The sequence below is a fragment of the Carassius gibelio genome, chromosome A19, assembly GCF_023724105.1.
Source record: "Carassius gibelio isolate Cgi1373 ecotype wild population from Czech Republic chromosome A19, carGib1.2-hapl.c, whole genome shotgun sequence".
Lineage (NCBI taxonomy): Eukaryota > Metazoa > Chordata > Actinopteri > Cypriniformes > Cyprinidae > Carassius > Carassius gibelio.
In genome coordinates, this window is record NC_068389.1 from 20,362,963 (window position 1) to 20,386,870 (window position 23,908).

Below are 23,908 nucleotides of genomic sequence, written 5' to 3' on the forward strand. Positions count from 1 at the left end.
CAGTTTTTTCTCAACACCAATAAACCAACAATAGTTTTCAAATCACCTGAAAAATGAGTCCAAGGACGAGGCGGCTCGGAGAAAGGCGTGGTGCCCAGCCTGAAAAACGATCAGTCGCATTGACCAAGATGAATGGAGCTCAGATGGGTTTTAATTAGTGCAGCTGGGCTCATTAATTATAAACCCCCAATACAAATATTGTTATATTTGAGGAAATTTGTGATTTATTTTATTTGGTTGGCTGTTAGATGGAGATGAATGGTAGTTCCTCGTAAATGTTGCAGGGACACAAAAGCAGATGAAAGGAGAGAAAAGGGAAGATCAGCCACAGGGCACATCGGTTATTATTCTGCACACAATCAAGTGAAACAAAAGAAACATAACTGCAAATAATCGTTGAAAAGCTGCAGAACAATCTCACGACTGCCTTTAATTTAAAAGGTGAAGTTTGTGCATGGTCCAAAACAGCCGTGCTGCTAAAGTCTGTTGTGAGTTATAAACCAATCCAAACCTTTTAACTGCACATCTGCACAACTGGTGTCTCACAGAATAACATAAAAATAAGTAAATGAGGGTCAGAATTTATCTTAATGAATTGAGCTGCATTTAACGTAGCCTCAAAATGTACATTATATATATATATATATATATATATATATATATATATATATATATATATATATATATATATATATATATAGATAGATAGATAGATAGATAAGTGCAAATAGCAAAATGTTTTAACAAAGTGATTTACTTTTTGTTAATTATTCTGTTAATTATTTTATGACTAAATAAGTGATATTCCGACCACAGGCACAAGTATGTGTTTTTTTGGTAGCGTTTACCCATTTAACCCAAAGATGCATGGCACAAGGTGCCATAAACTCCCTCTAATAGTTAGCAATATTTCTTTGTATTTCCCTCCTCTTTCCTCCACTACTTTTTCCTGCTTTGTTGAACAAACTTCAGTCTTGTTCGCGTCAGCTGCATCAGTTGTGTGTGAGAAATGGAGCTGCGGTGAATCACGGCGCTCTGATTCGCCCCGGCCCAGCGTGACTGTGGAGCGCCTGCTGGAATCCAGTGGAATGTGCCAAAATTGAAGCCTGCTCGGCCCAGTCATCCTTAGCAGGGAGACATTAGTTACGATACATTATCTGAATGGCCTGCCATCTTTTCAAAGTAAACCTCATGGATATTAGCCTGTCTCTTTTTATATATTTTTTCCTCAAGTGCACTATCACACACAGACACACACACACACACATATACTATGAGGCGCGCACATTTGAGTGGACACACGGGAACACCTATAATAGGTAGGGGTGGTTAATCTGTCTGATTTCCCGATTCGATTCGATTACGATTATTGAAGTCCCGATTCGATTACAGTCGATTTTCGATTATTAACGATTCTCGATTAACGATTATTGATTTTCCATTTCACAACAGTAAGTAGTAAACAAACTGTGTAAATCATTACTAATAAATGGTAGAAACAAACCGAATGCATGTAGCGGTTGGGATTTTCAGTTTACTACATGCAGCAGGCACTCTGATTCCATGTATGGGGCACATATATATTATTCATATGACACACAAACACAAGTAGACAAGACCTTTTTAGTTCAAAATCTATGCCCCGTGTCACATCGCCTCTGCTTCTGCTATGAGCAGCGCGGCCAGATCTGCCTCGCGCACGCGCCGAGTGTGCACAGCTCGGACTACTGTCAGGGTCATTGCGACTCCCCACCTTGCCTCCTAACTGTCCTATGAATACTTCGACCTCGTTTAACATACCCACTGGCATTAGACAAAGTCTTCACTACAATACTGTCGCCGCGATTGCGGAGAGGTGCGGTCAGAAGACAAATATACATGTCTAGCGCGGAAAAAATCTCCCGCTTCGTCCCCGCAACACTAACACGCCTGCTAATTTCGCAATGAACACTCCGACCCCTGCAAACATTGTTCACACCTCTGACATTTGGCAAAGGACCATTTACATTGGGCAAAGGATTCACCGTTTGTGCTTGGTGTACTTTCACTTTCAATATCACATTCATCTTCTGGATACAGATATTCCCCTTCAGAATCAGTGTCCGCGAATAGAAGTCCCAACACTTCATTGAGGGTTTATTGAAGCTTTATTGATGCCATTAGATAATAATAAAAATAATAATGATAATAATAATAATCTAATGCCAATACTCGCTGACGTTGACAACATTGGTCAAATAAAATGGCTCACTCTCACACTAGCTCCGCTTTTTTTTCGCACTGATTCAATGCGCTCTCGAAGATTTTGTTAAGGAGCATTACGTTTTTTTGAGTCAGAGATTAAGTATTACATGTCTGCTTTCTGGTGCAGGGGAGGTCGCGTGAAATTTGACACCCTATTTGACAAAATCGGCCGTTTTATTCAGTGCCGCATCTTGTCGAGTAAACTCGACCATGGCGCCAAGAGGGTTAGAGCTCCTGCCATGAAAACCAAAATAAATCCACACGCTTGCTTTGAGCCCAGATGGAGCTGGGTGGTTCGGTTGGTTGCTCGCTCCTGGTTTTTCCATTTTACACACCTGTTCTGGCTGCTTGCTAACTGGAACTGGGCGCGTTCGTGACGTTCAACTCCCGGTATAATTTTTTTTTACAAAATAAAATAATGCAAAAAAAAAAAAAAAATCGATTTTTGAAAATGTAATAATCGATTCATACTCGTCCATAACATACTCGCGATTAATCAATAATCGATTTTTTTCACCACCCCTAATAATAGGCTTACACGACCGCGGTTAACTCGCACACCCTGCAATTACAAACATACAAACACACACATACACAAACACACTTTATGTGGAGCCACCCCCTCTCACTTCTCGCTCTCCTTGGGCTATAATAAATTTCTTTGAAACATGACTCTACACATGAGGGGATGGCAATCTAGAGAGCAGAAATTAAAATTTCATTATTTACTGCACTTGTGTTGTGGGATGCAATTAGTATCTTCAGAGCATGGAGCGGGAATATTTAATCCTTTCTTTCTTTTTCTATCTCTCTCTCTTTTCCACCTAGAAAAAAGAGTGGCCATGGTAACTGCTAATATGACTACTGCATTGACCTTAGGACATAGTGGTAAATTGTGTTTTTTTCCTTTTCTTTTCTGTACACTTAAGCAGTGAACTAAAAAGTAAAAAGAGAAGGGAAGAAAAATAACATCTGGGCATTGGATTAAATGCAATCATTGTCAGCCCACAACCATGCCATTTATCAGCTTACTGTTTTGGACTGTTTAATAAGTTTGGTATATTAATACAATTTTTCATCTTACACCACTGGCTGAGATTCATGACCAGCAGGTGATCTCAGGTGATCATTGAATTACATGACCTGTTGTGAGGGAGAGAGAGAGATGGATATGGGAAATGGAGGGTGGAGTCGATGTTCTTTGGTTCTTGTGAGCAACAGTTTTTTTACACGGCATATATTTAAGGAAGTGTGTTAGGAGGTCTTATTCCACTATTACTTCTGAAATCTTTTCATTTTATGATTTTTAGTTTTTAATTACTTAATAGGTAATTAATCTTCATTTTTATAGTAGGAAATTGTTCACAGATAGTTAAATCCAATGTTATATTTATTTTGTTTAAAAAAGGAAAGAAATTAAATTAAACTAATTTAAATCAGATAATTTATTTTATTAATTTTATTCTAAATTAGAAATTTAATTCCAAATAAAATGATATATGTGTATGTGTATTTCTGTATGTATAAAACAAAGATGGCATGAACATTGTATATACTTATAAAAATATATATATAATAGGACATTTTTCACAAATAGTTAAATCCAATTAAACTGTTTTAAATTGGTATATTTTGTATTAAATTAGAAATGTAATACAAAATCAAATGAGCTATTTTTATATCAAAAATTTGGCATGAACTATATTTTAATGAACTTAATTTTTTATAATAGGAATTCGTTTTTTGTTTTTTAACTGAGCAAATGTACCTGGCTATTTTGTATTATATTAGAAGCGTAATACCAAATCATTTTTTTTTTATATCACAAATTAGAATTTCATCATAAGAGTTTGTTGGAAACTTAAATTTGCCTAATTAATTAGTGCATATTTATTTAAGCATAACAATGTGAGGAGAATTTTGAATATTATTTGAATATGCTTATTTAGTTGGTGACCTAGAAACAGAGTTTTAAATATTTCAATTGAACCTTTTTGCTACATTTTAAAATCCCATTTATTGTCGGTTTAAATGTATGAACAAATGTTGTGCAAGACTTTTAGACCCTATTGTATTTGTACATTAAAAAAATATATTTTTCTTAAATAATTGATTTCTTTAAATATGGCCAGCTCAAAAACTCACGTGGACTCACAGTGTGTCCTTTTTTACCTTTCTTTTTGTCCAGTTTTTGCTCTTATTTAGCAATTATTTTGTGGCCATAAATTACGTGGCATGTGTTCAAATCCACTTAGAGAAGGAATAACGGCCATGGCCTTATTCTCTGGAAGCCGTTATCCAAATGTTAACTCCTTGAAATTTTTTAACTAAACAGTCCCTAATTCGTTTACGATCGACGTGGCTCCTAGCTCAACCCTTACCTCTGTCTGATCCCTGTGCTGACGACTGCTTTGACAGCAACAGTGTCTGTCTGATCTTAACTCCTGCCGTCTCATTCTCCTCATTCATATGAACCATACTGACAGTTCTGATCAGCATAGTCATTTTTTTTCAAGAGGCGTTGTCTATAGTTTTGATGCCTTTTTTTTGTGCTGATCACTCCTTTGAGATATGCTGTGGTGAGTGAAATACCTAGCATCAAGAAGTCTTTAACTGATTCAGGCATAGGCGGAGTGTGTGTTAGAAACAAAATGAGTTTTCTCTGTTCTCTAAATCACTTGTTTCCCTATGGCATAATTAAAATCCAGGCCACAACTGTTAATTTCCTTGATGTGCAGGTCTTATTAGCTTCTGTAGTGCAAAAACAGCAATAAAAACAACAATAAACTGTGTTTTTAGATGATAAACGAGAGGTTTGTAATGGCAACAATGTTTCCTCGATCTCATTCTTCGCCCCCCGAGACAAGGCAGGCATTTTGCATAAGCATTCATAAGATGACTGATATCAGGGATTAAACGATGATATCTGATGTTATAAAAATCTATTATAACTCATCTTGCATGTTGTTTGCAAATAAAGAGTGATCTCTAATAATTTGGGGGATTATGGGACAACATGGGCATGCAAGACAAACAATTGCTTATTTAACTCATAAAATGAGACTGTTAAGCTTAATATTTGCCACACTCATTCTTCTGTATTCTCTTAGCAGTGTGAGTTAAATGTGTAATTAAAAAAAATTTGACTCCCGGATAAATTGTACACTTGACAAATATGAATAAATGATGTACATGCACACCCCAGTCAAATTTGCGGCTTATAAAAAGCTATATTATTCAACAAAAAGATGACGTGTGCCTGGAAATAGTGTGTTTTATCTGCTGTACAGAAGGCATTAATGTAAAGATTGTCACTGTCACTTTAAGATGCTCTGTAAATACTTTAGCAAGTTACTCATTAATTGAGTACCGTGGGCTGTCACGTCACTCAGAGATGGTCTGAGAGAAGAGATGTCGGCAGGCAAGCGAGATGTGATTATATCTCTCACTGCTTTTGTTACCCAGTTTAGCTAATAAGTACTTTTCAAACCGCGCTATCATTTTGTGCTCGGTTGGGGAGCGCGCGCCTGCGATGTTAACTCGAGTTCCCACCTCAACACTGTTATTAAAGATCTCACTCAGCTCTTCAGGGAAACTCACCTCAGTCGCTCACATCCCAATTCAGCCGCCATATGCGACGGATGTTTGTGTTCTTGAGATTCTACCTGTCCAATCTCACCCCGTTCTGATCAGGTCTGAAGGAAGAGTTCTAAGATTTGGGGTTTTTCAGGAAATTTTTTTTCAAGTTTGAATTTAATCTGCACTGAATGAAATTTAAATGGTTACCAACAAATGACACAGTTGTGTCCTTTATGGATTTAATTGTAGTGTTTATTTTTTAAGGTGTGAATAATTGGTTGGAAATGTGGACTTTTAATTGATTTAAGATCTAGATTTAATAGCATCAGTCTTCAAAAGTTATGCAGAGTCTGTATTGAGCAAATTAACTTTCTATGAGCAAAACTATAGTTTTGTTTGTTTTCCACATTTGTCTGTGAAATAATAATCAGTGCTTATTAATTTTGGCTGGTCAGTAATTTAAAAGCTGGGAAATTTCTCGAAACCTTGAAGTGCATCTTGGAGGCACAATGTTGAAGCAAAAAGGACAGTTGTGTGTTCTCTGGTTTTAATTCTGACTGGTTTGATTTTTACTATCTTGTCTTGAAGTGTTTGGAGATTCAGTGTGGTGTTTGTGCCATCAATAGCCTATTTGAACAATATTCTGTTTAGGGATGTATCATTATGAAAAATTGGTGGCCGATACCGATAACCGATAATTCCTTAAATATGAAAGCCGATAACTGATATGTTTCCTGATAAATCTAAATAATTTTTGAGAGCCTGGTTACCAAAAATGTCTCACCATTTAAAAGTCATTAAACACTTCAACATAATCAAAAATAAAGCTGCCTTACAAATAAATAAAATAATTCTTAAATAATGGAAATAAGTTACTGGACAACATTACTTACGTGTAATTTTAAAAAAATAAACTCGTGCCATGGATAGTAGCGTAGCGTATTGGGGGGCCTGGAGATAAAACAATGGAGTGTGCTGAAAGAGGACAATCATTTAAGGACTAAAGCCAGAGATATTGTCAAAATCATTAAATATTGTCATTATTAAGAGTATTTGGCATCTCCAGTTAATGTAGGCCTGTTATTTTCTGGCTATCATTATTAGGTTACTTTTATTATTATATTAATATTACAATTAATTTGCTTCGCAACAATTTCATAGCACATCACCGCATAACTGACACGATGCAACTCGCAGCCTGTGAGGAAAATAAAACAAATATTCTGTTACATTATTTTACAGTAGCTAATAATCTCATTATAAATGACTGACTTGGCCTGCAGATATACAGTTCACTGTATTTTCCTTTTCAAAGTGTTTCCAATGATATTTCAAGCAATAAAAAAACATCATAGTGAACAGTGCGCATCTAAAGTATCTCTGCAGGAAATAATGCATTATTTATCAGCTCTAAGATATCGGCCATAATCTCTTATTGGTTCAATAAAAATAACAGAAAAATTTACATTTATCGGCCGATATCGATATGGTGGCCGATATATCGATATTCTTTTAATTAATGGCATTTAGTAGTAAGTATGGTTAAAAAAATTTTTATTGTTACGTTTATCTTACAATGTAACTTTATACATCACAATTGCAATGTTATTTTTTATTTCTCAAAAATGTGACTTTATTTATCACAGTTTGTATTTATTATCTTAAGCTAGATAACAGACTTCCTCTACTTTATTTAGCAAACTATGTCTGTGAAATATTCTGTTCTTCTTTCCCTACAGCCACTTTAAGTAGTTTTAGTTAACAATAATACTGCTGTATAGTTGACTGTGGTACTGTTATGGGACTGCCAATTTCAGGTTTTCTCTTTGAATGATGTGATGTCAGTCAGCTGGTTTGTTTCTGTCTAAGTGGACAGAGTTCTTTGGCAGAATGAGCAAAGTCGACCAGACATAATGCAGGCTTGTAATATCTCCATCCATTTGAGGTCATGAACTCCACTGACTCTCAGATCTTTGAGGCATAGTCTAGCCTAAGTTCTTGTTTTAGATCAGCTTGATTCAGATATCCGTGAATGAGTTTGGGCTAATATATGTCCTTACCTCTGCTGCAGTTAATTTGACTGTAATTTTAAGGTTAGAGGAATTTTTTAATTTAGATTAGGATGAGGGTTAAGGTGAAGCACATCTGGGTTCCACACCAGATCTCTCCGAGTCCTATCATGCTGTGATAGCGCAGTGGAAAATAGCACAAGTCTGTGTCAGCCGCTTTCAGGTAGAGTGACAGCACTGTGCCATGGTGTGGTCTCTCTCTTCCTGCCTCTCTCTCTTCCGTGTGTGTGTGTGTATGTGTGTGTGTGAGATGATGTTCTGGGCCTGCAGGGGGGCTGAACTGCCAGCTGCCTTGTCGTGCCTTTTAAATCACACTCTTCACACACATCACTCTTCTGACAGCTACTGACACACTGCGTATGTCCTCTGTCCTCCCTCGTTCACTCCCTCTCTCCTTCACTTTCTCTCTGTCCCTGTATCATCCTTCCGACGCAGGGATTCAGGCTCCTGGCTAATCTCAGCTGTGTTTAGAATTCACTTACCACCCTTCACTATAGATTTAAAGAAACAGTTCACCAAAAAAGTCATCATTTACTCCTCCTCGTGTCATTCCAAACTCATTTATTTTCTTTATTCTTCAGAACACAATAAAATACATTATAAGCACTGTAAAAGTAGATCATGTATCTTGTGTACTGTATAAAAAAGAATCTACAAGTTCATTTGATAGATTTTAATGAATAGCAGACTGAAATTTAAGTTGCTATACACTGAATGTCTATCATAGCTCTCTTTGTTGTGTGTTAATGAGAGAGGTTGTGATGCAAGGTTTGTGAATCATTCATTCTTAACAATGAGAAATGTTACTTAAGCAGCAAATCAGCATATTAGTATGATTTCTGAAGAATCATATGACAAAGAAGACTGGAGTAATTTCCTGTTGAAAATTCAGTATTAATAGATTACATTTTTTTTAGTTAAGTTTTTTTTTTATTGTTATTTTGTAATAGTTAAATTGACTTGTTTTATTTTGATAGTTTATTTTTTGTAGAACAAAGCCCACATACAAGGCTTACAATAACTACATAAAAACCAGGGTTTGCATTAAAAAAACAAAACAAAACAAAACATGTAAATAATGGTTATATTGTACGAGATGCAGCTTTATGGATTTATTGGGACACTGGGGGTGTTCTAATTTACCTTTGCTTTTCATTTAAGGTAGAATTGCCCAGTGTAGTGAAAAAGGTTTGAGGATGAATTTTGAAGAAACTCTGAACAGTGGTGAGCACATAGAAATGGATTTGGAGTTTTGTTTTTAGACTTTCAACATGTAAGTCACATCTCGGCCCTGTCTCTTTCTCATGATCTCTTCAAATGCCATGAGTTAACCCAGCGGAAGACTCTCTGTTCATGATTTCATTAAAATGCTACATGAGAAGTAAAGGTTGTTTTGGATCAAGAAATTATTAGCTTTTTTAGATATTTGAGTCTTCCGAATGTGAGTAGCGAAGGACATGCAAAGAAAGTGTAGTGTTAGACGATAATTTGTGTTTTTGGACTTTTTTTTATCACCTGTCATCTTGCTTTCTACAACGGGGTCTTGTTGATGAGCTGTCTCAACTGATGATCCCTTGTCTGGGTCTTGAAGTACAAACCACCAGGGGACGCGGTGGAAGGTTAGCACCTCCGCAGCGAGGAGTGTGTGAAGCTTTTCATTTAGCATTGTGCTGTGACAAGACCCCTGGCCCAGATAAGCGGAGCTTTGCCTTTTTTTACAGGTGAAATCTATTCTCACATTTGCCTCAGGGGTGCGTGGACTGTAACAGAGTTTCTCGGCCCCTCTGGGTCCCACCACAAAGCCAGAGAATAAATGGTGAAGGTGGCTGCAGTGGACAGAAAAATCAATGCCTGTTTATACAGACATGACAGTCCTGGAGCCCCTGCAATTGGCCTGGCCGCCTGCCTACTCTCCCACGCACTTTTCTATTCTCCTGCTTTATTTCTCTCTCTGTCACACCAAAACTGTCTCCTGTAACCTCTCAGAAAGGTGAGAATAGACCCTCAGGTGGTCCTGCATTTGTTTTCTCAGTTCAGGACTCAAGACAAAAAAAAAAAAAAAGTTATTGAGTCATTGGCTCCTATAAAAAACAAAATTAGGTGCCAAGTATTTTTTTTAAGTGCCACAGAATAAACATATTTTATTTATTTAGCCTGTTTATTTATTAAACACTTTAACATTACAGTCATACTTTCATGTGTTTATGTCTCATTTTATTTCATCTTGTAGATGTCCTGGGAACTATGGTTCACTTAAATTGGGAACGTCTTTACCAACTTATATATAGTCACAAAGAATTGTTTATTACACACAATCTGCAACAATCAATTACACCACTGAAGGTATAGAACAAAGATAAAAATGAAATTATTTAGGATTTTATGTTTGTAGGTGTTCAGGTGCAGATATTGATTACTCACATGCACTGTTGGGAACGTTACTTTAAAAAAGTAATTAGTTATAGTTACTCACTACTTGTTCCAAAAAAGTAACTGAATTAGTAACTGAATTACTCTATAGTAAAAGTAACTCGTTACCAGGGAAAGTAACTAATTGCGTTATTGTATATATATATATATATATATATATATATATATATATATATATATATATATATATATATATATATATATATATATATATATAAAGTTGCTATATGTGAAGTTTTTTTTTTCACAAGTCAGTTAAAATGAGTAGAACAGACAGGTAAACGTACATAACTTTCAATATTTATTGCACATCAACAGTTCTTGCCTTTGACCACAATTAATTTAAAGTAGTGTTTATATCTACACCTTGAAAATGCCAACTTTTCATCGGATTGCACCTGACTCGCCATCTCTGCTGCTGCTGCGAATCTGTTTAGCTGTTGCGTGTGTGAGTGCGCGCGCGTTTGCGCATGTGTGTGTGTTTGGCGCCACTGCCGTAAAAACACTGGCTCTGAATAGCTACCATGAAACACATGACTCTGCCTTAGCCAATCATAATCGCTTATCTCATTAATAACCCACCTCCTCACTCCTGTGTAAGCCAGGGGTGCGTTCGGATTAAATAGTTTATTAAATCAACGCATAGTAACGCACCGCATTTAACGTCCAGTAATGTTAACGGTAATGTTAACCTAGCGCCATACTTTTAAATGGCGTTATTCCAAACACTGCTCACATGTAAAATAACATTGCATATTCTTCACTGTGTTGCACATTGATTTTTCATAGCCATTTGAAACGAGTGGTTATTACTGCATTTTAATCATGAATCGAAAAAAACATCATACATACTTGTAGCATGTGCAATGTTTGATTTAAATTAGACTGTATAATTTCAAAATCTGAAGCAAAAACAGAATAGTCTGACTTTAGCTTTGTGAAATTATGCTACATAAAACACCTGCATGAGACTCAATATAATAATAACATAATATTTCCACACAAATTAAATTTTGATAAAATTAATGTAGTTTATGAGAGATGATCTGAAATAAAACAAAAAATGCCTGTGGTTGATCGGTGCATCTCTACTCCACTGTATAAATTCATTATAGATGAATCATTGTTAAAGTTACTCGCCAGGACGGGTATTGTGACACATTCAAGCGAAAGAAAGACACTGAAAAAAAATCAACTCGGGTCTTGGGCATCAGAGACTCTGGGCCCTATTTTAACGATCTGAAACGCAAGTGTCAAAGCGCGAAGCGCAAGTAAGTTTGTGGGCGGGTCTCGGCGCTGTTGCTATTTTCCCGGCGGGATAAATGGCTCTTGCGCCCGGCGCAAATCTAAAATGGGTTGGTCTGAAGTAGCTTCATTATTCATAGGTGTGGTTTGGGCGTAACGTGAAATAAACCAATCGGAGCGTCATCCAACATTCCCTTTAAAAGCAGGTGCGCAAGTTCCATTATGGATTGCTATTATTATGGCGTATTTACCAGGCGCACGCCAGGAGCGGTTCACAGCCGAGGAGACTGATGTTCTTGTAAGAGCAGTGAAAGACAGAGAAGTTGTGTTGTATGGGGATGGGAGAAATCCACCCAAAATAGCGTCGGTTAAACAGGCGTGGGAGGAAATAGCCACAATTGTTTCATCGATTTTTTTTTTCCTGGTTCTTGACGGACAAACAAATTTGCCAGATGTCCTTATAAGGACATATATATATGTATATATATATATATATATATATATATATATATATATATATATATATATATATATATATGTATATATATATATATATATATATATATATATATATATATACATATATGTCTTGCCACTATCGGGCAAACAGGTCTGATCCTTAATTACTACAATTAGCCTGAATAATTTGTAAGCAAGATTTCACAATGATTTCCGTCATCTCATGTGTTAATATTTTTTTAGTGTAACAATTTATGATTTGCAAAAATAACTGTTGCATCTGTGTAGATTACATGAGCAAAGTGTATGCGCCCTTAAAATAGCATAATGAACAACGCGCAACGCGCCACTGACTTTAGACTAGGTTTTTTCTGGTCAGTGGCGCAATTGTTTAATGGAACAGCAAAATAGCACCAGGGATTGTTTGCGCTGGAACACGCCTCCTTTTTTGCGCTGAACCGCCCAGGGAGCGCAAGTTCATTCACTAGTTTAGCGATGTGCTTCGGTGGAGGGAAAAGCGCGCTTTGCGCGGGTGCAAAATAGGAATGACACATGCGTCGGTGTACAAAGTCAATTGCGCTGGGTGCAAGATAGGGCCCACAGAGTAGTCTTTCACGCCTTGCTGAATTATTATTTTTTTTAATTAGTAAGGTTTAAAAACTAGGGCTGGGACAATAAATCGATGCATTGCAAATCAAGAAATGATTCTGCATCGATTCTGAGATTTTCAAAAAGCATTTCAATTCTCTCTTGAATCAATTCTGAGCTTAGTTTTTAACAGCAGATGGTACTGCATACTTTAAAAATAGCTATATTTTGCTTGATTCTAGTTCTTTACACATGCACCACATGATCCTAAAATAATCATTCATAAAGTCTGAAAAGGTTGAAGAAAATTACAAGGATGTTACAGTGGGCTGTTTACTTTACTCTTGCATCATAAAAGCATAAAAGCCGATGTGCAAGTACATTCAAACACATTACTCAGCCGAATGGTCAAGCGCTCTTCTTCGTGAGCATTTGAGTGTGCATAACTAGCCTAGTGCCATCTGCTGTTAAAAACTTAAGCTTTGAATCACATTGCATTCCGAAAATCCCAGAAACGATCCATGAGTTGCGATGCATCAATTTATTGTCCCAGCCCTATTAAAAACAGATGCAGATTATAAACTTTTTGTGACCATGCGGCAGTAGCCCAATCGGGCAAGTGACATATCTGTCAACTGTCCCGAGCGTCTTTCACGCTGGCCATCGGGCAGTCCTTATTGTTGAGCCCTGCATATTAGTATCGATTAGGGCTGAAACGATAAGTCAACATCGACGATAAAATATTTTTGACACATATTTTTGTTGTCAAGATGTCGTTTGATCTCATATTTCCTTAAGCAGCGCTTCTTAATTCCAGTCCTTACGCTTACCTGCTCTACACATTTTGTATGTTTCTCTTATCGCTTCATCCATTTGTTCTATTCGAACGTAAGTGCCCTGTGAAGTGAACATCACAGGATATTCTGCCATGATTCCAGTTCAAAGCTAATGTATCTTCCATTCAAAAGTGCATTGAAGTGTGCAAGATGTGAATTTAAATTGTATTTATTTATAGAAGTAAATGATGTCACACTTGTCTGTGTGTGAAGACATTGTGCAGCGCATATCTTTGAATGAATGCTCTGAAGTGAGGTAAACTTCAACAGATTTACCCTGCTCAGGGAGTAGGGAACAATGAATGCTGTGTAAGGACACAGTTCATGCATGGACCTCAGTTCTAACGAGCTGATTATCTGAATCAGGTGTGTTAACAGAAAGACATGCAAAATATGCAGAGCTGGGGGGCGCAAGGACTGGAATTGAGAACCGCTGACCTAAGAGTCTGCAATAATGTGGTTTGACCAGTGTGGCGCTGTAGTGCAAGACTGTAATTCAAGCTATACAATAGATAGCCTCAAATCAAGCAGCTTTACAGTATAAAACATGAAAAACCAGTCAGTGTCGTTTCAGTTAGCATAACTAACAACTTGATTTTCTGCTATATAAAGCAGTTACAGCAGCTCTCCAGTATGTAGCTAGCTTATGATAAAATCATTTTATTAGTGGGGTAAAATATATTATTTCAAAAAGCCGTCCTGTGTATCATCAGCCTTACAGTCCTATAAAAAGCACATTTGATCTAAAAAAAAATTCTCCTAAAATTTTCATCGAACTCCCAGAAGAACGCAAGGGAATGAGTTTAAAACCCTCTCAGCTACGGCCCAAAAAATGGAACAGTAACCATTCACAATAAACCCAGGAACACTTATTAATAATGTAAATAGAGCCAGTTTACATCTGTCTGCAGGCCACAAACTGAAAACAATCAAACAAAATTAAAAGCAAAATAAAAAAAAAAAAACTGCTTAATGTTAAAACACATAAAATAAGTGATCAATATTCCCGAGCTGCTGTCCTTGATTAATGAAAATCTGAGCAGAGAGAAGATGACTTGTGTATGAAAGAGCTCTAATGCTCCCGTGTAATAAATGCTTCCGTAAATCCGTCTGAGCAGTGATGCAATACCAAGCAGACGTGCCATAATTAGGCTTTTTACTTTCATTTGTTTTGTTTTCCATCATTCGCCATCGCTGGCCGACCGTTCTGTGGAAAAGAGGGGGTGGAATCTCTTTGCAGATCCAGTACAGTGAGCTTGTGTTGTACACGCTAATCAATACGAAGCGTGTATTTAATGTGTGTGATGTACAGGCATCCGTGTGTGTGTTTAGAGATGGAAGATTTCCTCAATCACAGCGTGTGTAAAGTGTCAACAATTTGCCTGAACATAAAAAGCAGTTCTGTGTAAAACGAATCAGTTAGGATTCCTCTATTCTCTTTGCGTGTGATTAGCTGCTATTACAGTTTCCAGTGGAGGATACAACAGCTGCAGTGACTGAGGCATTACTGTAGTAAAGGGAGCATCTGCCTAACACAACTGTCTTTTCTCTCTCCGCACTAGTTGCCATCACCATGCATCTTCCTCCATTTCTTAGTTTCTGTTTTTCCCCCCCTTCTTTATCGGTAAACTATAGCATCCAGTATCATCAGTGAATTGCAAAGCTTCTTTTGGTAAAATATAGATCCAGATTATAAATATTCATCAGGCATCCCTATAGTTTTTCTACAAATGGAACATATTCACAGATGTGTACAGTGATTTATCTATTTAGCATATATTTATTTGGTAAGAATTCCTAATATTCCAATTAATTGCTATTAATTAACATCTATCAATATTTTAATCTGTCTATATTTATCAGTGTTTATTTTAATCTACACTACCTGTAGCTGTTTTTCAGTGCCTCATGTTATGAGCGTCATGCTTTTAAGATGTCTTAATTACATAATTTTGTGTATTATTATAATTTTTTACTGTTAAATTGACATGGCTAAAAAGTATGTAATGTCTAATAAAGCATATTTCCTTTTTTTTTTTTGTTTTTTTTTTTGTAATGCACCCACTTTTGTTTCTTATTACTCTGAACAGTTTTTTTTTTTTTTTTTTTTTTTACTACAGTGTAATAACACATAAATCAGAGCACAGTTAGAGCAGGTTTGTTTATTATAACCCCAAGGAGGCTGTTTTTAGTCATTTGAGTGTATCTGCATGTGCGTTAGTGACAGAGATAAGTTGAGGGCTTGTTTATGTGCATTATGAGTGTGGTATATTTTTGTGCTCTAGAGAGGTTCAGTGTGTGTAAGAGTGTGTGTGTGTGTGTGTGACAGAAAGAGGTTGAGCATTTGTGGTGCATGTGAGTGTATTAATACATGATGTGTACGCGTGTGTGTACATGCTCATGTTTGTGTGCACAGTGCGTATGGTGTGTGTGTGCACCTGCTGTGATCTGCGAGGGTCATTTGTAATGTAACTCATTTTGATTAATGGTAGTTTGAGCTGAATAAATGAATGAGATGCAGAGAACAGTCAGTCTCACGGTGAGCACGCAGCTCCACTCCGTACCGTGGGATTGCTTCCTGTCCACAGCTCCACAAATGATTTCCTCATTGCTTCAATTTGTCGCTTAATCTACTGATATGTTGATAAATTTTTCACACTTTGTCAATTAATTTTCTTGAAAAATGAGACCCAAAATGCCGAGCGCATCAATACAGCCAGGCAGCAATTCGGTGACAAAATTAAGTGATAAAATTAATTGTCCCCCATCTTTTTCCTGTGAAAACAGAACTAATGAGAGTAGCAATTAGAGTCACATGTGCTCTCCTCAGGGGGGTTGGGGGTAAAAAAAAAACAATAATAATAAAAAAAAAAAAAACAGGAGGAGAAAGAAACTCATAATAAAAGACTGAAATATGACAGTCTGTGTCTTAAAATGGCTTCCTTCGAAGAGTTTTACCCCTAAAATTGAGCCCCTGTGTTTTTGTGAGCAAGTATTACAGAGTGCTCCTTTTTGGGCTTGACTTCGAGTTAAAACAGTTGTTCTTTGATGATCTACTCAGCGGCATCACAGCAGTAGGTGGCATTGTGATGATCTTCTCCTTGCTTGTACCGTCTATCACATTCGAACCAGTTCTACTGATATACACAGTTGAGGAGAGTCAAAATGTAACCTATTTACTTTCATAATACGTTCCTGGTCTTATTGTGCATGTTTTATCAGTACATGTTATTCCAGTGATTAATAATACACTACTGTTCAAAAGTTTGAGGTCAATACGCCTTTTTTTAATGTTTTCGAAAGAATACTTTTATGCTCACCAAAGTTGCATGTACTTATTCAAACATAGAGTGAAAACAGCATTATAATTAAAAATAACTTTTCTGTTTTAATAGGGATGCACCGATACTGTTATCGGTATCGGGGCCGATACTCCTGTACTTGTACTCATAAAAATGCCCCGATACCAAAAGCTGATACCGCACATACAGTACATGTTAATAATTATTTCTCCATTGACAGCCATTTAAAATTTTCAATAAAGTTTGCATAGTAAAATTTTCATATTATGGTATATGTTATTCAAATATGCCATTTTAGAGCTCTCCTAAAAGCTTGACATAGACTGTACTCTTCCTGTCTACTACTTTTCAGATCAGGATATGATCATATCTCTCAACATGTCAGGATAGTCGTTAGTGAAGGACTGTGGGCTATGAGCTAGTGTCAAGAATACTAACAAATATCTCCCCCCATGACTTCAATGGATGCAAACTAAGAATAGAGAAAGACAGATTTGTGCAAAAATGTAATAAGCTACTTTTCAACTTCCAATGAATCACCATTTTCTTCTTAAATATCCAGTTTTTATATAAAAAGGCATATTAAGGAAAGAAATATGTTGCAAATAAACATACAAAGGAAACACTGTGCATGCTTTTATTTTAAAAAGGGAATACAAATGAAAGCGTCAATAGATCTGAGGTCTTGTTGTGTAAATATAGTCATTGTAGTGTAATTTCTGTAAGAAGCTCTGTAATTGGTCGCTCTTTCTCAGCCCTCCTGGACGACGAAGGAGACGGCGATGGCCGCTTTATCGAACTGCAGCTGAAAAGCCTGCACTCACGTAATTTATTGTCAGTGTTTCCTTCACAGGAATAATTGGGGCGACTGGCCATAGATCAATAGCGTATAGATTTTCAGACACGGGGTCTTGTACCACCTCTGTGTAAATAGGGTGAGTGGATACAATGTAATCAAACATACTGGACGAGTGAAGAAGAGTGGATTCACGCACACATGCTCATCCTCAAAAGAACATGGTCAAAAGATTAAATAGACAATTGTGAGTGTGATGGTGTGAAACAGTATCCTGTGCCCTGAAACCTTGCTCTAAAAATGGCCTTCCTCATCTGTGGCATCAGTGTAGCGTGCTAGTCCTGTGATTGCAGCAGACACAGACTAATCCACTGAGGAGTCTTTAACAGGAAATGGATAAGAGGTGTGCACACTGGATTTAAGAGTCCCCGGTGGACTCAAGCAGCCTGGAACAGCCACTTTCCTGAACAGAAACAGCTGCCGTGCGGACTGGCTGCAGGCCTCACAAATCGCAGCAAACGGCAGCACACAACAGCGTACTGTTCTGGGACATGAACGCGTCAGCTATGACTCAAACAGCGTGCAGTGCAGTTAAGATCTGGAAGCAGAACAGATTGCGTGCAGCTGAGGAAGTCACTTCAAACTATTTATCTGACTATGTCTGTGTGCGAGACTTGTGTATACCTTAATGAAAAGACTAGCTTAGATGGTCACTAGCGTATGTTGTGTTTTGGATGCTAATGTACAACATAAGGCTTACCCAGCAGCACGGCCTTGGTCATGCTTCACCAGACGAAATAATAAAAAAATATATGTAACCAAAAAATCAGCACTATTTAAGATTGTTTTAGTTATTTCGTAAGCGTAAATTATCTCGGTTTGTCACGTATTCTTACTTCCTGAAATTTCTAACTGAACTTGACATCACTAGTACAAAGGGAAGAGATATTGATACGTATTGTATTAAATCTGTGCATTATTGAGCCTTTCTTTGAACAGTTTTAAACCTCAGTTACTGTGCGCTCTTGAAGAGAGTTTCATCGTTTTGATTGTAGTAACCGAGCGCGACACACAGTTTGATTGCTGAATGGAGGATGACAGACAGCCGCAGCGGAAAGAAGAGTTTAGGTGAACTTGAATTTAATGACTTAAATATTAATCTGTATCTCACATTGAACTATGGAACAGCTTCAGAAAACTTGAAATATAGTTCACAAAAACGTTTTGGTGGTGCTTTATAACATTTTTGTGCCTTTCGTGGGGGCTCAACAATAACAGAGAATAGTATACGCACAATATCGGATTTGGATCGGTCTCGTCTGACCGATACCCGATCAACAGAAAATCCCAGTTTTGGAGCTGATTCCGATCCTGAATATCGGATAGATGAATCTCTAGAAAAGAGTAACTTTACATTTTCATAATTAACTACCTTTGTGTTCCACAAGAAAAAAAAGTACAGTAGCAACTGTAGCAACATTTTTGATGATTAAAAAAAGATGAATACATATTTTATTTATTTATTTACTATTCAAATGTTTTGGTGACATTAAGAGTTTACATAGTTTGAAAAAATGTTTACAATGACCTCAAAAATATTAATCAAGTTTCAACATTAATCAGTTTTCAACATTAATAATAATAATATATATTTTTAATTTAGCACCAAATCAGCATATTAAGATGAATTCTGAAGGATCATGTTACACTGATGTGACACTGGAGTTATGACTGCAGAAAACTCAGCTTTGCCATCACAGGAATAATATACAATTTAAATAGGAAAATGTTTATTTTAAATAATATTTGACAATCTTATTCTTTTTACTGTATTTAATAAAATAAATGCAGCCTTTGTAAGCATAAGATATTTATTGGGAAAAAAAACTGAATTCCCCTTAGATCTTTTAGCTGTAGTCTATAAAATAAAATTCTGTTCAACACTTGAAAAAAAAAAAAAAAGAAAGTAAGTATAATAAAAAAATAAATATCATTTCCGGACCTGACTCCAAAAAATCTACTGGGTATGATGCTTTTATGCAAGCATAAATAAGACTGGATCATCGCCAGATTAATTTTTAAGCAGAGTATCTTGTATTATCCTAAAATATTCGCTAGTCATCCACTCTGTTTGCAGCTCTCCTATAACTATTTTCTGTGCATGTGTGAGTCCTCTGCCACATTTTATTTTATTTTTTTCCTGAAGGACTCGCTGAGTGCTGCCATTAAGCTTGGGTGTCTGTTTTAAATATGAATCCTGCTCCTTCTGCTGAGACTTGTTACCTCAATAATTCAGAGCCTGAGAGAGGTGCGTTATGGGCCTGATGTAGATGTGAGATGAGTAGGCCTGAGACAGTGATGATAATTGATATGATAATGAGGCTTGAGAAACAGGAACAACAGCAACAAATAATAATTAAAGTATGAATAAATGATGGAGGTAAAACTGTTGGTGCAGAGGAGTAACGCAGCACACACAGATGGGACGGGATGTGCCGACGTCTCTCAGCACATGCGCTGGGACTCTGGTGTGTGCGTGTGAATGTGCGATTTTTGGAGCGATGACATACGTTGTGCCTTAACGTGAGCATTTATGATGTGTTTTTATGTGTTTCACAGCCATGAAATGTAAACCAGGCTGTGATCTGTATGGTATGTGTTAAAGTAGGACAGTTTCTGCTGCTAATAATGTATCAGATGACTTTTCCTGCCAATGTTTGATGGAAAGCTGTCTGATGTTGGTTGCTGCACCATACTTTGTAACAAATTAACATTCTTTCCAAATGATCAGAGTTGAAGGAAATGTCGTCTGAAATATATTTTTATTATCTTGACCCAACTGTGAGACACGGCTGGTCATGTGATCTCAAAATGGCTGCCTCCATGAGTGAGCAAAACCGTGATAACAGAATAAAACCACTTTTTTAGGCCACTGCTACTTTTGTCAAAAGGAAAGTTAATTGCTTTATTCATTATTTATATGGGAAAGAGACCTCAAGAATATAGCTATCGTCACTATTTAGTTTAATTTTACTTATATGTTGCTTGAAGAAAATTGTAATATTAATGACCCAATGTAAGACATAGCTGGTCATGTGATCTAAAAAATTGGCGGCCTCCATGGGTGAGCGACCCGCTTAGTGTAGAAGAAAACTTCCTTTTTTTGAGCTGCTTTTTTGGAGTATTCAACTAAATTATAGGACATTATTTTAGACGTGTCGGAAGGTCAATTTATTGCCATATTCTTTGCTAAATTATAAAAAAAAAAAAAAAACATCAATGAGAGCGCTATCATTACCATTCAGTTTAGTTTATTTGGCTTAGTTAGTTTGCCAGAATACATGGCTACTTTCCAATGGTATTTAATCGAGAAACATTGCTTTTGCCTGCATAATGGTGTAGTTACAGTATCTACCAGCAGAGTAGCAAGGCAAACCTAGGCTTAAAAAACCTTAAAATTACCAAAACATATGATTCTTTTGTAGTTTAAGATCTTAAGATTGCAAGAACTCTGAAGTGTGTCTAGTCAAATATATGATAGAAGCGGAATTTTTTTAATTTATTTAGAGTACAGCTCTATAGTGTTTATAGTGTTCATGGGCCTACAGTGCAAGTGTTTTAGCATGTAAAAGCCCTTTTGACAGCTAATGTAGCATTCAGCCTCAACCTCCCTCTCCCTCCCTCTCTTAAATGCAAAGACAGATGCATGAGATAGTGTGAGAGGGAAAAGTTGAGATCTGCATAAAAACTGTTCAAGTGCGTAAGGCAGCCCCATCTGGAAGGCATCGAACAGGAATGAAGTTGTACAAAACCATTCCATTGATAATAAAGCTAATTTTTATGGCTATGACAAGTATGTAATTATGTTCAGTGGCGCTTTTCAGATTTTATCACAGTCAATAAAGCGCGTTGGTAATTTCATTCCCATTTGACATATTTACATGGCAACATTTGACTGGGAGAATTAGTAACCACGAAAGGCTTGATAGATATGTTTTAATGATCTGTGACCTCATCTGTTTCCTGCCAGTCCCCGGGGAAAGCAACTTCCAGTTTGACCTCTGTCCACATGTCGTCCCCTGCAAACAGCAGCTGGGTGCAGGTAAATCAACCCCCCCACCTCTTAGAAGAGAATCATGTGTTTTGTGTGCTAAGTAGGATTTGGGCTAATACAATGATTTAGGGCTGGCGTATAAAGTTTAACTACTTCAGGAACATCTGAGATGAATTTCAGCATCAGCACAGATGTGTCCACAGAATACCCTTGGTGTAGTCTTGCAGTGTTAGGGATGGATCGTTAGCTTTTGAATGTGTAACGAAACGGTTAGATCCTAAGAAGTTGCCCAATATGTATAATATTTCCCTTGATCTTCTAATGCAGGGCACATACATGAGGACACATTTATATTTAATATAGATATTTTCCGGAAGGAGTCTATCTCAAGGTCCATGGCATCAAAACGTTATAAAGTGTTAATTTTGAGCAGTGATTCCCAACCAAATGCTACCGAATCCGCAGTAGACGTTTTTTTTTTTATTAGGGCTGTCAATAGAAAACTTAAAGGGGGGGTGAAATGCTCGTTTTCACTCAATATCCTGTTAATCTTGGGTACCTATAGAGTAGTACTGCATCCTTCATAACTCCAAAAAGTCTTTAGTTTTATTATATTCATAAGAGAAAGATAGTCTGTACCGATTTTTCCCGGAAAAACACGACCGACTTGCGTTGAGAGCGTTTGGACAGTAACGTGAGGAAAAAACCACCCAAACAAACCATGGCTAACAGTCAGATTCAGCCGTTTATTTATGATCAAGAATCAGATCCCGAGGCTGAAACTGAACGAGAGCAGCAGCAGCAACGACTCGCTCCGAGCGGGGCTCGAACCCGGGTCTCCGGCATGGGAGGCGGACGCACTAACAAGGAGGCAGAGATATTTTAAGCAGTTTTACTCACCGCCTGCGGTTCCAACACACGATCGTGACCCTTTTTCGTTGGGATTGCATCATCTTTAAGAAATAAACGATACGCAAATCCGTCGTCAAACTGGGCTTTGTTTGTAAAACAAGCATCTTCGAAATTCAGGGAACAAACACAAACACTTGCACAACTCCGTTGATGCTCTGTAAGAATAAACTCCATCCACTGGTCCCTTAAAGCTGTTTTTTCTTTGGTAATCTGTGCAGGGTTGTCTTGCCCTGGCAACCAAAAACACACTTCTTTTGTGACATTTCGTGACGCTCTCGCTCTGATCAGTGAATATCTGTGCTCAGCCTCTCAGTGCTCTGCTATACGGGAGCGCGCGCTCTTCCGGGAGAAGCGCCCTAGGACCCATATAAGGAAATTCCGCTCCATCTAACGTCACACAGAGCCATACTCGAAAAAAACTTTCCGAAACTTGTGACAAACCGGAAGGAGTATTTTTGAAACAGAAATACTCCTTCAAACGTACAACTTAATTTTTGAAACTTTGTCCATGTTTAGCATGGGAATCCAACTCTTTAACAGTGTAAAAAACTCAGTATGCATGAAATAGCATTTCACCCCCCCTATAATCACTTGTTATTAATTTCATTATTATGTGTAGTTCTTTTGTTTTGTTTTAAAAGATGATGTTAATATATTCAGTTTGTGTGAACATATAAATTGGATGGATGGATGGATAAATAGATACCTGTTAATGGATGGATGGATACCGATGGATAGATAAATTAAAGGATGGATGGATAGACACCAATGAATGTATGGATGGATAAATTAAAGGGTGGATGGATAGATAGATATACCGATGGATGGATGGATAGATAGATAGTTAGATAGACAGATAGATAGATAGATAGATAGTCAGACTTTGGAGAAAGGTTGATTTCTCTGTAATCTGGATTTTGTTCATAACTACAGTGGTATCAGTGAAAGGGGTACTTGAATCTTACTGATGAGCCTGTGGGGGTACATAAGCCAAAAAAGGTCGGGAAACACTGTTTTAGAGCTTTTAAAGCACAGAACAATCAGTGTCTGCACATCTCAGTTAGTGTATCCCATTGGCCATCTTGCCTGCTACCTCTCTGCAGTGCAACATTAGCACTAGCTCATTGACCCCCACCTGGGGGGCCACGGCAGGAGTTGATGGCAATGTGTGTGTATGTGTGATCATCCCATTGCCCACCGCTGAGAGGCAGAATCAGGTCCACGCCGTTAAAAGACCATCAAAAGCAGCAGTAATTACGCAGGAAATTGGCAGTGAAATTGAAAAACTTTGACCGGTGTGGCACTTCCTCTTCCTGAGATCCCTCTAGTGTGACAATCGCATTTGAAACCGCTGATAAAGAAACGGCTTGATGACAAAAATCAAGAGGAGACGC